Source organism: Anopheles merus, chromosome X, assembly GCF_017562075.2.
Source record: "Anopheles merus strain MAF chromosome X, AmerM5.1, whole genome shotgun sequence".
Classification (NCBI taxonomy): domain Eukaryota; kingdom Metazoa; phylum Arthropoda; class Insecta; order Diptera; family Culicidae; genus Anopheles; species Anopheles merus.
In genome coordinates, this window is record NC_054081.1 from 1,721,613 (window position 1) to 1,740,394 (window position 18,782).

The 18,782-nt window shown below is 48.3% G+C and overlaps 1 long non-coding RNA gene across 1 annotated transcript; it reads left to right on the forward strand.

Annotated features, from left to right (window-relative positions):
- The first annotated feature begins 1,828 nt into the window (after positions 1–1,828).
- Positions 1,829–17,211, forward strand: LOC121593022. Its single transcript, XR_006004716.1, has 2 exons — positions 1,829–2,299; positions 4,898–17,211. It is a non-coding gene; the product is annotated as an uncharacterized LOC121593022 (long non-coding RNA).
- Positions 17,212–18,782: the final 1,571 nt, after the last annotated feature.

Here is an 18,782-nt window from a genome sequence, read left to right on the forward strand (position 1 = left end):
TGGCAGTTGCCGCCGCGCGTACGAGCCCAGTACGTGATCGCTGACAACTTCATTTCTTGGAACCAAAATAGGAAGACACCGCCATACCGCATTGCAAAACCTGCCAATCGGTGGTCGCAAAACAGTCTCAAGCGTAAACACAACTTTCAAGCAACGCGCGTGAACCAACTGGACAGAACCCATTCCACTTGATCTTTACCGTCCAGACCGTTGGCAAACTTGACCCCACCAGAGTGGTGTTGTAGTGCCACCTTCTAGATGATGTGCCACGGTGGAAACCGGATAAAATAAACAGCTTTGTCCTAAACAAAGCGAACAGCCGCCAGAATGATGGTACGTGCGCAGACGACGGAATGCATGGAAGTTGAATGAAAAATATTTTTCCAAAAAAAAAATAATAATAATATCATCTTACAAAATAAGTACAACATGTTATCGAAGTCTTCCTCTACCTCACTCCCCCCCCCCCCCCCCCCCAGGTTGCCCCCTGTTGCGGATAGAAGATGGAATAGAAAACCCCTGCCAAGCCCCAGGGTTGCTTCGGTTGCACGGGAAACCGATCGCGACCGATGCATTTTCGGCTTGCCACGTTTGGCCTCCCGTCGCGTGTGGCACACGCACGCACACATGCACACCGGGGCAGTATGCACTTTTGTTCGTGCGTGCACATACACACAGACGCGCGCCCGCGCACTGAACAACGGTGGGGCCGGGGTGGGGGAGACACTGCTAGAAGACGGCCCATCGAGCGGAGCTCAGCGTCAGAAAGGTGCCAGCCGTCGACCGAGACTGGTGTTGCTTTTCCATCGCTCCAGCACGCCATTACTTGTTCTATCTGTATGAGTATATGTGTGTGTGTGTGTTTGTAAGTGAGTGTGAGTGAGTTGTGGTGTTGAGGTGAAAGTGTCTAACTACGAAGATGCATGGAAAAGCAGGTACGTGTATGGGTATACAGTTTATATACAAATATTAGTTCCTTTGGCAAACAAAAGGTCTCTTGAAACACCCATTTCATTTCATCGACAAGGTACACACACACACACGTACACGTATACGTTTTAATTATGCCAAAATGTTGCCCAAAATTCGATCGTCGATGACTTCCTGCTTCAATCAAACCACCCAGTTAACCCCCGTGGCGTTTCGTTTTCCCCAGCTCTGGCCACTGTGTGACGTTGTAAATCACAGAGGACAAAGACGCAATACATAATCTTCATCGCTCAAAAAAAAAAGATATGCTTGCGACGTGCGCAGCAATTAAATATCGACTTCAGCAATCTCGCACGAATAATAAGGTACTCGGTCCTGTGAGACGTACGAGGAAATCAATTTAATATATTTAAAAAAAACACACACATAGAGCTGCTACCTTGTCAAGACATGTTTCGAAACGTTTGCTCAGTGTGTGCGTTTGTTGGTGGTAGTAGAGTTGCTCTGGTATTTCGCTTTGTGGTGTGCGTCTCTATGGCCGTTGAAGGCCAGCTGATGATAAACCAACACCACTCCCAACTCCGTTTCCACATGGCCTTGCTGCGCTTCGTGTGTGTTGCAATCAACCCGTTTTTTTTTTTTAAATGTGTCACACCGAATTGAACCTAGCACGGGGGAATGAGCAAATTGAGCTCTTTTAAAAATGTATGATTAAATGTTCTGTTTAAGCAATATTTATTGATTGCACTGCAAATGTAATGCCCGTTTGCTTCTCACACAGTATCGCGTAAAAACGTACGAAGCGTTTGCTCTGTAGGGGAAAATAGCCATCCATTCTCCACGCTCTCTGTAGTGGTGTAAGCGCTGTGAGCAAAATCAAAGGTCTCTTTTTTGTACCTTTACCTCCAACCTCGAGCAACCGTTCTTTTTTTTTGCTGCATTACCATCTATTATTCCCGTTTCCCTAATCGCCACCATACATTTACATTCATTTGACCGTTGCAGTGCATCCGCATGCACCCTACCAACGCATACACACGCGCTCGCTCACTCGCTCGCTCGCACGCACACACATAGCCAACAGCGTGTATCGTCGTCGCTGGTGCAAGGGGTTAGTTCGTCGAAAGCGACGTCCGTTACGTTCAGAAAGGTGCGAGCCGTCGACCGAGACTGGTGCTGTGTTTTGCCCTGTGCTTCCTCTGTCTGCCGAACGCCGTGGCGTACGTGACGTGTCGTTGTATTTGAGAGCGAGAAAGCAAGCGAATCGAGAAATAGTGCTTGTGTGTGCGGTTGTGTGAATGCAGAATGAACGAGATTTTGTTTCTTTTTCATTGTGAAAGTAGCAGCTTCACGATGCACGGAAAACCAGGTGCGTTGGCGTTTCTACATGTGTGTGCGTGTGTGTGTAGTAGTAGTAGGCATTGTGATATAATGGAAATGTATTTAGCTTAAAATCGTTGCATTTTGTAAAGGAAAGGGATAGGAAAGGCTAAAAACACCTAGTTACAAAGGCAACAGACGCGCAGTTGAGGTTAGAAAACTAAAACAAAGACGCAATAGGAAATGGCGTCGCAAAACGGTAGGCTTGTAGGCTGTCATGCAGCATATTAGAAAGAGGCTATAGGAAGGGGTGAGGGAATAAGGTCAGCCCAAAGCCTCGTCATGGCCTCATTGTGGCCTGGCTGCCTGACGCTCGAAATGTAGGAAACAATTGACTTCTGTCGCCATGATGGAAAGAGCAAAAAACGGCCCAGAAAACGAGTCGGGCGACTGGGCATGGGAAGCAATGGCTTTACAGATGTTGGTAGGAAAGAGATATCGAAATAGAGTGAGAACAAGTGAGAAAGAGATAGGCTATGCGATGATGAATCCGTTGTCTTGATCAAACCGCTGTTGTTGTTTTAATCGTCTATCGCGCTACCAACCGCATGTTGCTTATCGTTAAGGTTGGGGATAACTAAAAATAACCTTTTCAGAAAAATAGACACAGACCAACGCTGTTTGGCTTCCGCGACTCCAACCGCGAGGTCGAGCTAGGATCGTAACGTCTAGAAGGATGGAGGTTTTTCTCCAACGGTTTTCGTGTTGCGCTGTCACGTTCGCTGCTCCCCCTTTATAAGCACCGCTTACGGTACAATCCGTTTTTCCATTCGTCGGGGTCGAACATTCAGCAGATGCTTCGCGTATGACGCGTCGCTGGAGAACAAAAAAAATGAAAAGACAAATGACCATGAAGCTGCGACGCAACACGTCACAAAATGGTTGCTACGCCGTTTGCGAGAACAGTCGACGGGCGTCTAATGGCGACGACCGATACCTGTTGGTTCGTACGGCGCCATTGTGACCGCGTCGTGTGTGCAGCGCTATTCTTCTACCGTATTGCGTCATTGCACAGCTTGCTTTTGGGTACGGGTACACTCACTCCTATTCGCCTACTAAGGAAAAGACACGATACGACGTGCACTGCTGATGATCAAATGCCTCCCCCCCCCCTCTCACCTCCTGATGTGCTCATTATGGTGGAGAAATGAGGGAAACAAAGAGGGGGGAAAGGGAAATATTAGTTGGTCGCTCACCAACGCCTTCAAGCGATGAGCTGTTCCAATTTCAAATTTCAATGTCTGAGATGACATCTGAGGGAGTGATCGTGCAATAGCAAGGTCCCAATTATAATCTGGAGTAGAGAAATACATGGCATAAGAAAACCAGGAATGCAGGCTACTTCAACCAGGGAACCTATTACCATTCAGGCAATGTAATGCCCCTAAGCCTCGAAGCAATGGGGGTGTTTTGCAATTGTTCAAACAAAATTATCTGTTGTGTGTGGTAAACACTCCACGAAAGACCTCCCACCACCAACTGCATAGGTATTGGAACGGCCAATAACCTCGTCTCCCTTTCCCGAAGCTATTGGAAACCTTACCGTTCGCTCCCACCAGGGTGCCAACTTACTGATCCACAATGTCTGCCATCTTGCCGAGTGGCTTGCCTTGCCACGCCGTTGGGGCTGCTTCCGTGGTGCTGGTGGTGACGGTCCTCTACCCCAGAGTTGGAGCGATCGTGGCGCATAAAGTGAAAGTGGGCGGTTTTATTTTTAGAGCTCATGCGTTCCAGACTGCGGAATAGCACACTGCTTTGAAAAGAGGCAAAAAGAAAATGAAGAGGAAAAAACTCTGCAAGGGAGCAACGAGTTTTCCATCGATTTCCAGAGTCACGACCGGCGTCACGTTTGCTCTGCGCTTAGACGTATGTCGCATTGGTTTGCTCCGGTTGCTACTTAATTACTTCGCCACACCAAAAGCAGTTTTGCTGATGCTTCAGGGTTTCTTTCTTTAGTTGGTTAGGTTTCTCTGCAGCAACAAAAACACTTTCGAAAACATCAAGCTCATACCATAACTATATGAAGTATAAATATAAACTCATAAGCATTTAAAATCATATCGGATAGAGCCGGGTAGCCGTTATGGCTTCAATGGAATTATACATGATTTATACATATATGCGTGTAATTTCTAGTGATGAGTGTTCAAAGCTCGTATGGGTCATGGGATTTCCATCTTATAATCAAATTTATTTGTTTGCATCGCTACAAAAAGTTTTTGTTACTCACCAATGATTCGATGACTCATACGTAGTGTTCATCGGAAGTGAGAGATGTCAGATTTCGATCGATTACCCTTATTCTTTCTTTTCATATTGGGTTTATGAGGATGGTTTATAATCGCTCCTCTGTGTATTGACATTGTATTGAGTTATTGAACTAGCAACCAAAAGAGACACTACCATACTTTATACACTTTATTTTTGCCCTCGATTGTAAGCTATGACCTTCTCTACTGACTGTTATCTTTTGTTTGATCCCATTATTACATTATCACATATCTTGATTCGCTTTTCATATTCCAACTCTGTCTTCTGTATGTTGTATGTCTTAACAATTTCGTTGCATTTTCTCTTCTACTTTCAGCACCGGTCGAGACAGCTACGCATCTTTCTCCCATCCTAACTCTGCTTTTCCTTGCCAGAATTTTTTATGGAACCTGACTTGCATTACTATAGAGTGTGGCCAATTGATGTACATCCTTCACTAAAGGGCGAAAGAAGCTTACGGTACTGGAGAGCACTTTTCTATTTGACTGGTGGTTCTGGCGGCGGCGTTTTGCATTCCTGCTTCGAGTAAAAGCAAAGGAGGCGAACGAAAAAACAGAGAGTGAGAGAGACATACGAGGAAAGCGAATGGCACTGATGGAAAATCTTTCAAGGAAGGCCACATCTTCTACCCAAGCTTCCAGGCGGGTATACAATGGGTGTACTTTTGTTTTTTTTTTCTCTCTCTATCATATGGAAAGTATTTTCGTGGCAAAATCGGGCAAATCTTAGCTTTCTTTGACAGCTGTACCTCCTCTCGACTGCCCCCATCCGTCTTTCGACCATTATGCGAACCGCCGGCACTACCACTGTATACTTAAGGGTCAGCAGCTGCGCTTTCACGGCAACGGGCAACCCCTTTTGTGCACCCAGATCTGACGAATATTTAGCCCACGCGGGGCCCACGTGTGACATTCGTGGCTTTGGGACCAATTTCCACCTTTCTACACTAAGTATCAAATGTAAATGGGTTTGAGTGTTGGGCCAATCCTCGGTGAGAAGTGAGTTACTTATTTTGTGACAGGAAAAAAAGATGTCGTATTACACCTCACCTCGGTGGGGCGGAAAAACAGTGGGGAACAGGCCCGTCATACCGTGTCCCAATGATGGAGAAGCTTCCGGCTAGCCGGCGTGACAGAGCGGTCTTCCGAAGAAGAAAGGTATCTTTTGTAATCGTACTTAATTTCAACGACATTTTTTGTTTTTCCTCTCAGCAAAACCTGCCATGTGGTGCAGCAATAGAGCGCGTAAAAAAATACGTAACACTTTTTCCTTCACTTATGTTTCTCACATCTCACCGAGTGATGCCTCATGGCGTTTTAGTAAACGGCCAGAAGAGTAGATTTGCGAAACCATTTCGAGTCGTGCTGACTCGCTTAATGCACACCGAGCTGTTTAGCTTCGCCCCCTTTTTTTAGGATGCAGCGTCGTATTGAGATGGGATACAATCGTAGAACTATAAGGACGCACAATCACATGTGTAAGAGACAGAGAGAGAGAGAGAGAGAGAGCTCAGCGAGACCTCAAGGGACGTCCGTTCGGCTAAAAAGCGGTGGCCATCCGCTATGAAGACGATTTGATCCCGACCAAAGACAGCGAGCAGGTGCAACTGTTGGTGTGGTGTAGATTTGCTTATCACCTCCCTATTCTCAGGTTGCGCTCCTCCATTGCCTGGACTACCACTGCCTTCACACTTCAGAATACGCGCAGTTGCGAAGGATGGGGAACGAATTGGGCTCACACTGTACTGGAATTGCTACGTCTGTAGGAAAAGGGATTGCTCCAGCTCATTCCAATCGGTTCATTATGCCATCCAATACCTGGGCCCCTCATCATAAAATTGTATCTCCTCATCACAGAATTGTGCAACGCGCCGAAGACAACTCCTGGCTCGCGCTTAGGCGTACGTGCGCACGGGAAAGATATGGAAGCTGTTTCAAGTTTGGATGTTGCTAGCGACCGTTTTCAAAGATGCCTATCGTCTTCGTACCATTGCGTCCAGACGATTGGTCAGTTTCATCCAGCTGCACTACTACCCCAACTGGGCCACTGGTTGGCAATAAGTGGCTGTGGATTAAAGTATCTGATGGCGGAGAATGGAGTTGGTCTACAACCGCGCGCGTGTGTCTACTGCATTCTTCTAAGGCGTGTGGTCGCTGCGTGACGGCGGGTTTGGAGACGTCAGCGATGGTGCAACCTGCCCATCGCTTCGTTGCAGCTTGCTGTCTGGCCAATTTTTCTCTTCAATCATTTTTTTTTGTCTCCTCGGAAGACGGGCATCAGACATGCAATAGAAGCTACGACGTGTATAGAAAACGTCTTCACGCTGTTCCAGTTGGAAGAAGCTGGTGGAGACCTGACTCGACGAGCGCCCAGCTTTTGTGTCTACTTCATCCCTCTTGGCAACGTTTAGAATGTTGCTATGTTTCACCGAAGGAGATGTTTCGCCGATGTGCCATGGCATGTGTGCCATAGAAGTTTGCGCGGTCCATCCAGAGACCTGTGGATGCGTACTTCGGCGCTAGTTCCCCTCACGTTGGCTCTGACTCTAGCTCGGACCAGCGTATCGCAAGAAGTTTCTCTCGAAAGCCCAGGCAAGCGTGAAGAGGAAGCAGAGAGTCGCGAGAAGATGGGCCCATCATCGGTTAGGGTTTTCGGTTCCGGAGCGGCGGGATGGCGGGTTCCTGTGGTGGTGGTCGCGGCGGCGGCTTCAGGGTTCCGGAGGCGACGGTTTTGCTCGGCAAGCGCGAAGAGCCCCTGGACACGGACGGTGTGCCAGCAGGTGGCCAGCGAGAAGAGAGCAAAATCCAACGACGGCTTTTATTATAGAAGATGGCAGACTACGGCAGAATCTCTTGAAAGGTGACGTCAATTTTTGCGCGACTGCCCTTTTGATGCAAGTGCGCGGTCCAATGTCACCGAATGGTCGGCATTGATTTGAATTGGATATTTCTGAACACTATCCTAACGGCCGACAGTATCTATGGCTATGGCGTACAGCGTACGGAGCGCAAAGAAATTGAACATTAGATCCAGCGTCGGATGGAAGAGATTTAACCAGTGACATAACAAGATTTAAGGAACTAATTGGATAAAGCTTTAATGTAAAGATGGATCATCTACACAGAAGTGCTTTCTGACACATGCGAATGTTTCCTGTTTCGCTTGTGACAACACGACACCAGCGTTTGGTTGATGTGTACCCCAGCACACTAGACGAACACAATTGCAGAGATACAAGCTAGCTTCAGCTACGGCACACATTATAGCAACCATATTTCCAAGCGTTGCAAAATGTTGCACCATCTTCAAACGCTTCCCTGATGATGTTGATGATCCTAGTTTGTTGCGCTGTTACGACACCGAAGATGTACTGCGATGCACACAATGCCCCTGACATTCGACTGGAATGTATTCTCTACCCCTGATATGACATCACACATATAGACGACCAAGTTGGTTACCTGCACAATCGTGTCTGCAGTACATGCGAGTGCTCCAGACCTGTAGGACGAATTCTGCAGATGCGGCCTATAGATTGGGGCAGCTCTGATGCCACACGACGTTACGTTTTCTAAACTCTCCGAGGCTTTCATTTCTGCTCATCGAAGTTCAAAACCTTATCAGCATATGCTTCTCACAAGTTTCGTGCAAACATACACCTTGAAGATCGGAAACTCTCAGCAAGAGCATATCAGTTACCAGCTGCTGGAAACACGCAAGAGTACTGAAGAAAGGCTAATAATACGCTTAGGCGTTCAGAATGAGTTCCACATTCCTCTGAGATTCACGAACGGGAGGGAGATCTTCTACAACAACTTCAGAACACAGTTTCACGCGCGCTTAGGTGTTTCTGCATCTGCGTGAGCGGATACTTGATCATACATTTATAGGACAGGCGATATCGTTCACCAAGAAGTTCGAAACATTGTGCTGCCAAATATCATCCAGCAATCAAGAATCAATTGGATACAAGGTTGACGTCGGCTTCTCAACCTGACTAGTGACCGTCCGCTGCTATGCAGATGGTGCAGTTTTGTTTTGTGGCAAGGCGCTTCAAGTTCAATCAACCCGTGTGCTCAACAAGTAGTTGCCCTAGCTCGATCGTTTCGTGCTAGACAACAGGACCGTGTGTGTGCGTATGCGTGTGGGTTAGTTTCTTCCTTGGAAGATCTCGCAAGTGATCGGATGTTCCCGCCCAAGGGCTCACAGAATGGAGATCGGATCATAACGAGTTGAAAGCTGCTGGTGCGCTTGCCACACTTTGTCGTCCTCGTTGGAAGGAGAAGTCACATTAGCATCTTTGATGTCCATGTGGTACCCTTCAACCCACCACGGCCGCACACAGATGATGCTTTGTTCCCGAGTTTGCACGGTCGATTGCGCAGAGCCTTGCGATGCACTTCGGTCTTGTTTCCATGTGCATCTGGATGCTGTTGATATGGAGGCGGAAGAAAGGCAGTATTTGTTCTCGAAAGCCCAGGCAAGCGTGAAGTGGATGCAGAAAGTCGCGAGAAGATGGGCTCATCGGTTAGGGTTTTCGGTTCCAGAGCGACGGGATGGCGGGTTCCTGTGGTGGTGACGGCGGCGGCGGCGGCGGTGGCGGCGGAGGCTCCAGGGTTCCAGCGGCGACGGTTTTGCTCGGCAAGCGCGAAGAACCTCTGGACACGGACGGTGTGCCAGCAGGTGGCAAAGCGAGAAGAGAGCAAAATCCAACGATGGCTTTGATTCCAGAAGGCGCGGAGTGCGTTTCGAACCTTTTTGACGAGAGTGTTCGAACGCGAATGGTGACGTCATTTTTGTGCGAATGCGTTTTAAGACATAAGCGCGCCACTAGTGTCACCGGAATGGGTTTGAAATTATTTGAATGCGGCATTTCTGGGCATTATCTTTGAAATGGTTGACAGTATCATTGCTACGAACTAGAAAGTATAGCGAAAGCGAAGAAGTTGAACATTACTCCAATTCATTCTTGAAAGGCGTACCACGGCTTATCACAACTTTGAAATGATTGTTACGACCCATATCGAATATCTTGCGAACCTTGTACTGTTGTTTACGTTGCAATAATTTCAACCGAAGCACATTTAGATATGGATAGAGATGTTTCGATTGTCGGCTCTCGTATTATCTTATCGATGTATGACAATTCTTACCTGACATAACAAAATCATACATGCGAGAGGAAGATGCGTATTATTATTTTATGTATATCTACTCACACAAAACCAGTGAACACAAGTGAATCGAAGTATAGTCAGCAAAGTGGTGCCAGTTGTTGCCAATTTTATGCAGATTTGTACACCATAAGATATAGTTGCTATCATGTAGATGCTCCCTAAGTCTTCAAAGTCTATAAACAAAAACACGATCCTATACTGTAATCTAGACATGGAAACGTGCATGATTGATAGTGCAATGCCTTAGCATATGCATCTCGTTGCTGCAAATTCTTTGAAGAATCGTGCACTATAACAGAAAACATTGATTGCAAAATGATTACGATGATCAAGTAATTAGTAATCTTTTCCGCGATTAGGTTCCGCCTCAGGGTGACCTAGAAAAACCATTCTACCTCTAGAAATGCTTTCAAATTTGAAAAGGAATTTATTCCCATGCCAAAAAAAAACAAAAAAAAACTACATTGAAGGTTGCCGAGACGACTAGAAAAATGCTTTGTTGTACTGTGTTAGCAGGCATTGAGTAAAGCAGGTTGGAGGTATAGATCGAATGTTGAAATATCTATACGAACTCTACCATAACCGCGAGGCAAGATATGTGAACACAAAAATAAGCAATTCTGAAGCTCTCGTAGCAAACTGAAGCAAAAAAGTGAAGTGAACACCACAATGGAATCAAAACACAATCAAACAAACAAGGACAGGACCTGTGGGAATGCGGGCGGGCAAACGAAAAAAAGCGGAATAAGTTTTTTTATTTTAAGAAAACGTACTTACCAAAGATTCAGTGAAAATAAGGATAAAAGAACGCCATTACGATTCAACTGGTGACAGATGCATTATCTCTGATGTGCGAGAATCAAACATTCTGGGAGCTTAAGCTCAAAACGATCGTTTTTTATGTACGAAAACACCCCCTACGGACACATTGTTTATCGACGGCAAAGAATAAATTGCAATCGCTTTGCAGGATGCCCCGCACCCCTTCTCCCGGGGTCGTGGAGGTTTTGGGCAATGCTGAGCCTAGTTGAGTTGTTGTAAAAAAGAAGGACAGAATCAAGAAAAAAAAAAGGAAAAGATTATTTAAAAAAGCAGCCGTTTTTGTGTGTTAAACATTTTCTGCTTTAACTTGTTTGTGAAAACTGTTTGATGTTGCCCCGTATCCTCCGTTCCTATCCGTCACGGAAAACACCCTCGTGCCCCAACACATCCGGGCCAAGGGGGTGGTGCAAACCAGAACCAATTACTCTACCGGGCGGTGGGAGGATCTCAACCGAAGGGGCAGAACTGAAACAAACCAATTACCAAAGAAAAAAAAAAGAACTCGAATAAAACTACAAATTCCATTTTCAAACGAAACCGATTCTTTTTTGTTGAAGAAATTTTTTGCCCAACACAATTGGACAGTAGTGTGTCGTGTATTTGCCGTGTATTGCGTTTGGTAAAATCTTTTCGTTTGCTTTCGTTTTTTTGTTTTTCATTTATTCGCAATAAATTGTTCGTTTTTTTAACTCTATACCAAAAAAAGTGCACACGACGCTCTAGCATTGACATTTCGATGTGTACTATTCACCAACCCACCAACACGCTGGTTGTATTGGCGGCGCCTTTTCCATCATTTTTCTCTCTGGCTCGCGGGCACCGCCCAAGGTATGGCCATTCGGTCGCTCGAGACGGCTCGATGCGTGTGTATGTGTTGCATGTGCTTGCTAAGCTGTGTGCGCAGGAGAGAGGTGATAGGCAACGATCGTGTAGTCGTCCCACTAACTCTTAAAGAAAGAAGAAAAGAGGAAAAGTTTGCTGCCCAAAACTGGCCAAATCACGGTTCCGAAACGCAATGTGTGAGTGCGTGTGCGAACAGACCCGGTCCCAAGCGGAACAGGAAGAGAGAGAGAGAAAGAGAGAGGAAACAGGCAAACACTAGTTTTGCACGAAATGCTCGAAAAGTTAACCGCCCGCAGTTTTGATGCAAGGGTGTGTCCTGTGATTGCTGCACGAACGAAGCGCAGGTAACGTGTCCCATTAGTGGGCGCACAGAACCCACCAAAAAGACCGCACCGAATGGTGAACTTACACTCTGTTACTAATTTTGTTTCGATTTTAGTATCTGGCGTTTACTTATAATGCGTAGTGTGTGCGCACGTTTGCCCACGTTTGGTCAATTAGTGTTGATTATTGTGAAGATCACACGTTTGCGGACAAAAAAACAGCGAACAGCACAGATGCTATACACCGTAAGGGAGTTCGTTACATGCGTGTGAAAAGTAGTCCGAGCGAAGCGCGATTTCGAATTCGCAAACAACTTAAAGACGTACGAAGAAATGAAGGAAAAAAACTACGGTGTAGAAGGAACAGAAATTAGACCAAACGCGCGCACGAATGCGTAAGCAGGAAGGAGTTGCGCGGAGTGAGACTGTAAGCGGAAGATACAGGATGTAAGATGAAGGATGAAGATTACTCCACTAGATGTGTCGATGATAGATACTATTGAGAAGGAATAGCTGTTTATGTGCAGCTATTGCACGTTATATTTTCGAGCGCTCCGTAGTCTGTTTACTAGAAGCGTCGGCTTCTACAAGGCCAGATGGGATAGATTCCCTCTCGAACTGTGGCCGGGGAGAACTTTTAACTTCTTTATCCACCTGCGTGGAACTTTTGACAAGTGTAGGAGGGTCTTATCTAGAAAGGTCCGGATGTAATTGTGTGCTTCCAAAAAGAAAAAAAGAAGAAGCCTTTGAATAATGATAACAAAAAACCACACAAAGGTCACATGCTCCACCGCGCATGATATATGGGTCACGTGAACCACCAACTGCGTCTCCTTCTCTCTTCATAGCCACTCCCACACCAATTGTCAAATACCCCGTGCCAACGTCTGGCCCCCTCCCTCCCCCCCTCTTACTAAGTGGGTCCTAGGAAAGAGTGTGCATGTGTGTGCTCCTCGAAACACTCACTCGCGTTCGCGCGCGCATACATTCACTTTCTTTTCGATTTTCCTGCCCCGTATCATGAGAATCTTCGCGATCCGTGTGGCAATGTGCGTGTGTTTGTGTGTGTGCGTGTGCTGCCGTGTGTGTCGAGGCGCTGGAGAGACCATCACCACCATCCTTGCGCGGGTATGCCGTCATACGGCGGCCGCCAGTACCTTCAAACACATCGTTTCTGTACTTTGCTCTTCCTTTTTTTCTTTTCTCTCTCTCTCTCTCTCTCTCTCTCTCTTTTCTCTCTTTCTCTCTCTATCCAAACGTTGCAGCTTGTGTCTGGCCCGGATGGTTCCGGCAGCAACAGCAACAGCAGCAGCACAACTGCCAGCTTCCCACGCCGCCACCCCAACAACCGAGTGTGCGCCAAGTTTGTGGAGTTGTGTGTGTGTGTGTGCAAGTGTGCGCGTGATCCTTCAAGCAAATATCAATATCTACATGTATATCATAAATTAGCAAACATCAACTACTACAAATACTCCTGCAAATCATCATGCCGTCATGGTCAGTGACACACCTGCTCGGGGAGGGGCTGGGAATGCGCTGGAGAAGCTGGTGGCTTTCGGTTGGGAGTGGCCCAACTCGGGGCGGAAGACGTCGTCGGGTAGCTCCGTCCTATCCTGGTGTGGTGGTGGTGGTGTGTGACCGAGTGGTTGTGAGCGATCCAAACTCTCCCGTCGCTTCGCCGTGGTAGTGTCCAGACGGTCCCGTGTGTGTGTGTACGTGCCTTCTGCACCCCCGCCATGCGTCCCATAGCGCCGACTCGCACGCGTTACGCCGCGCCCTCGAATCTCCGGTAACGAGAAGCGTCCGCCGCTGGCGCTCCCGTCCCTTTTCGATGGGGGTGTGCTAGTGTGCGGGCGCGTACATTTAGCTTACATAGACTAAGTTTCTTATTCTTCCTTTTCGCGGCTAGATCCGTGTCTGTCGCCTGCGGGCGAGAGACGGGGCGCTTCCAAAAGTGGCTGTGTGGTGCTGGCGCGGCCGGCCCATGTCCGCGGCGATCCCTCCGGCGGTGCTGTCCTGCGCCTCAGGGGTGCTCTGGCCTGCCGGCCTGGCCTGTAAGTGCGCCTGTGGCTATGTGCGTGTGAGTGTGTCCATGTGTGCGTGCCCCTTAGTGTTGTGAGTGTGCGTGTGCGCGTGTTCCACGATCGCCACATTCGACCGACGCCAGCCGGTCTGCAGTGCCGGAGCATAGTGTCCCCCCCCCCTGGCGGGAAACACCGCCGCGAGACCGCCCGGCCGTGGGTCTCCGGGCAGGCCGGGTAATCTCGCCCAGTCGCGGCGCCCCTTTCCGCAATGGATCTAACAACCTTCCAGTGTGCAGTTATATAGCGTATAAATGTTACGACCCCCACAGCCACAGAGAACAGTACGAAACGAAACCACAATTTGCACGCGCTCGCCGAACGCCCGCTCCAAAACGGCGATCAACCGAGATCACGAGTCGACGTAGCTGCGCGTTCACGAGAGCGGACACTTTGGAGCGGGCCAGGGGGGCGCCCTAACACCTACGATAGATATATATAAATTAAAAAAAAACAAACGCCCCAACCCAGCGCGCGTTCTCTCAGCGACTCAGAAGCGAGCGATTAAACGGTTAAACGGTTTCTTTTTTTCTTTTCGCTCACTTTTCTACGACCGGTCCGTGCCGCTGCTGCATTCGGGCGCGGCCGCTGCGAGCTGGCTCGGGCGGCAGCAAATGGTAGAGTGTTTGCGCGTGCGGGTACGTGTGTGTCGGTGTGTTTTTGTGCGCGTGCGCAACACGCGAGCCGTTACGATCCTGGTCACGGCACCAGTTAAAACCCCAAACAAATCAGGTGTGACTTAACGGACGGGTGTTATTGCACTACCACGGTCAGGCATGGGGCACGACTGAGCGCCGACGAGAATTTGGTCGGTGGTCGATGATTATGCTGACCTCTTACTTTAAACGTTATGTGTATGGTCCTTGGCCAAGAAGGTTTTTAATTTTTCCTGGACTATTTCTCCGTTTTCCACGAGGATTTTTCTCCTTTTCTAATCATTTATTCGTTTTTTTTGCTTTATTACAACACGTTACGTTACGTTACATAACGTTACGTAACAATGCGTTACATAGCGTTACTATGCGTTACATTGCGTTATGTTGAAATAAAAATCGTTTCCCCACTTCTCCTTCCCCTCCTTTCTCTCCCACCCGTCTCAACAGTGCCTAGATGCGCACGTGCGTTCTTCTGATCGACAGAATTTCAACGGCTCGGCAGGATGGCGGTACCATTTCGCCCGGTGGGCTGCGTCTGCGATCTACCATCGCGCTAATGACGTGTACGTGCGCTACGCGAGTGTGTGTATGTATGTGTGTGTGGGAAGCAAAGGATCTCCCTCTGAAACAGCGAGGAGACGGATCGGGCCCAGTGGAAAGGGCCTGTTCGCGCAGGGAGGGGCAAGCGTTACCCATGCTTGCACTCGCTGCTTTGGCAACGGTCCGCGCCCCCTACCTCTAGTCCCGACCCGTTCCAGGATCCATAGTGCAAATGAAAATGCAAAAAAAAAACAGTTAAAAAAACATAACTCTACTCTATGCTCCACAAGTGTGCCGTGACGGTATCTTTCGCTACTTTACGCAACAAGAACGAACCACGCATACCGGACTCTCTTTACTCACCTCCTATCTTTAAGCTCTAATCCTACTGTCGGCGCAACTATAGCGTATATACATTAAGCTGCCTGCTGCAAACCGCCATATTCTTCGCCAGCATCGTAACCTTCCTACCGCTAGATCGTAAGACCGTGCCAGCCAACAACAAAACAACGACAAAAAAAAACAACAACAAAAACAACTTTCGGTTTTCATTTTTCCTAGTGCGTATTCTTTTTTCCGTTTTTTTTAAATTTGGCAATGCGATCGGTACGGCCGGCGGCCCAGCCCGGTGTGTCTGGTTTGCCCGGGTGGAGCCTTTTTGCGGGTGGGCACGTACGTGACCCACCTCTCCACTTCTCGCAAGCCTTCTGCGCGAGCATCCGCCGTTGTTCCCGCGCGAATTCTGTCGATCCCTCGGAAGCGCACCTTGTCCGCTTGCGGGCTGCATTCTAGCAAGGTTTAGACGTATGGAGAACTCCCGAATCCCCGTTCCAAATATCCACCAATCCCTCCCCAACACTCCCCCGATTCCCGGGACTTCCGGGCGCCTAGCTCGAACGTAAACTCTCCGTCAAAAGCATCCAACCGCCCAGTTTTGAAACGCTCCGGAGCACTTTCCAACCGCGAACTAGCACCGGTCGCCGTCTGTCGTCCCGTACCCGGTGCCCCAACCGCACTCCTACCATTTGGGGTCAAACCACCTTTTTTTCGATTTTACCAATTTTTTTCGATCATTTTTTTTATTTTCTAAAAATTGAAAACCTTTCACTTCTGCACGGAATGCTCTCTCACGGTGTGCGTGCGTGCACTCTCCTCGAGTGCGAGTTCCTTTCTCCTCCTCTGTCGGTGCGTGCCTCCTGCAGCAGCTTCCGGTTCCGTTTTGCCGTGCCGCGCGCGCGTGGGCAGGGTGACGACGGTCGACACGGGGGTATGGTGTACATTGCACGGCCAACGGCCACAGGTACACCGAGCGCTACGTTAAAGCAAAAACCAACAAACAATCCGCAACAAAATTACACGAGACTGCGACCCGCTTTCTGCTGCTCCTTCCCCTCCTCCCTGCCCACGGCCTTCAATCACGTCGCGTACTATCCGCCACGACCGGGTTCGGGAGGCGGTACGGGTGCGCCGCGGGACGGCGTACGGTCGCACCGGCCGGTTGTTTGGGCAGCACCGGTCAAAGCTGGGTGGCTTCAGGAAGCTGTTTTGACCATTGGGAAATTCGTTCGAGCTCGGTGCCCATCACCCACACCACACGCTTTTGTCTGTTTTCGGGTTTGATTGTTTTGGAAGGTCTCTGTTTACTCTTTTCTGGTTTTTGCTCCTGGAGCACAACGGACCTCTCCTCCCGCTCTTGGTCTCTGCCCTCCCTTACATTTCTCTCACCTCCGATCGCTCCCAATCCTGTGTGGCTCCGCGAGGCACTACGCGGGTCCGATCGTTACTCGAAAAGCGAACAGTAAACGAAACGCGCGCTAACGATGATACACGAACCGCCAAATGCATTCGAAACACGCGCTCGTGGTTCCACCTCGAGCCGGGTAAAGAGAGAGAGGAAAAAAACACGTCTGCGAATGTTACAAAGAAAGCGTGTAACGCCAGAGAAAACGCAAAAATCGCGCTGACACGCAGTGCGCAAATGCCGGTCGAGTAAGACGTCTGATACATTGCGATCGATACGAAGTAGAAGCGAGTATGCTAGCGAACAAGGAAAGCGAAACAGAAGAGGAAAAGAAATACGTATATATACAATTAAAAAAGAATAAAACGAAAAAAAACTACCAACTTAAAACAATCCACCCGATAAAGCTACACCCGATAAAAGAACACAAAAAAGACAACTCGGAAAGGGCGGCAGCACTCTTGCTTGCCGCTCGGAAAAAAATAAAACAAAACAAAAACCGATAAAAGGACAAGTGGGAAGAGGGCGGGTAAATAAAAAAATAATAATCTCTAAATCGTATCCGCTATTCTGCTATTATTGACCTCCGATCGTCGGGTTTAATGGTTAAATAAAGGATTTTGTTTACGTTCTAAGCAAAACTCAAACGGGCAAGCATAGTTATGGTTGTGTTTGTTTATTTTTGGCCGATGACAACCCACTAGGGAGAGGGAAAAGGGTTGGCTTCTGTGCGGTAAGTAAGGTAAGTTATCGGACTTTGTTGAACATTGATGCCACGCTTAGGGTTTTCCTTCTGGAGCCTTGCTTTTTAGATCTTTTATGCCTATAGATCTAGAACTTTTCTGGAGTTCTGATCACCTACAGCGATTATTTGTCAACTACGCTTTGTAACATTTTTTTGGTGAGGCATGAGGCGGGCATCCTCATAACATGCCCCAGCCATCGTATCCTGCCAGCCTTCGTCACCGAAAGGATGCTCGGTTCGCCGTACTCAGCAAGCTCCAAGAATGGTCCAAGAATCATGTCCATATAGGACCACTGATGTCGCTGTCCGAAGTATTGATCGTCCCAAGATAGCAGAAGAACAGATGGTGTGTAGCCTCCAACAAAGCCAGCTGCAAGTCTGCAGTACAAGATCTGGTACAGGATCTTGTAGGCGGCATTGAGGGGATGGCTCGAACATTCGAGCAATTCAGTCTGTCGCCCTTTTTATAGCCTGGATGAATGACATCCATTTTACACTTCTCCTGTAGTTCCTTCCCAGACTTTCATGATCAGCTGATACATTTCGACGATACGCCTCTCCGACCCCATCTTGAACAACTCGGCACATTGCAATTTTTGGAGGACACCCCGGTACGTGCCTTTTTCAATCTCCTGTAAAACAAGTGGGTTTCCCCAACTGGGCTAGCTGCTCCAACACCTGTTCATCTAACTCTTCAAAACGGCACTACCTGCCGATGTCAGTCGTCTGTAGTTCTCGACGTTCTGACTGGTTTCATGCAGTAGTATGCGGGCGTGCGCTGCATTCTTCTCGGATAGTGCTCGTCTGCATTCTTCATCGAGCCATTCTTTTTTCTCTCTACAGTGCTAATGGCTCGTTCCACCCTGCGCCAGTGGTCTGTGAGGGGCATCGCGGCAATGTTGTTGTCGGCCGGGAGCGCTTCCCCAAGCGCTGTTGCGTACCCCTCCGTCACATCAGCACACTTCAACCGGTCCAGGTTGAGCCTTGGGGCGGGCGGACTCCGTTGGTTTGTTAATCACGGAGAGTTTCTAGCGTAGCTTTACCAAAACTCGTCGTTTGCGCCTTTATAGGGGCAGTCGACGTTTGCGCCTCTATAGGTGTTGACGTCGATAATATCCAAGAAGTGCCTTCCGTCAATCAGAATGTGGCTGATTTAAGACTTTGAACCAACACTAGGGTTTCTCCAGGTATAACTAGGGCGGCGTGCATGCTGGAAGAAGGTGCTGCGGCTGCTCATGTGCTTGGAGGAGGCAAAGGTATTCAGCCTGAGGCC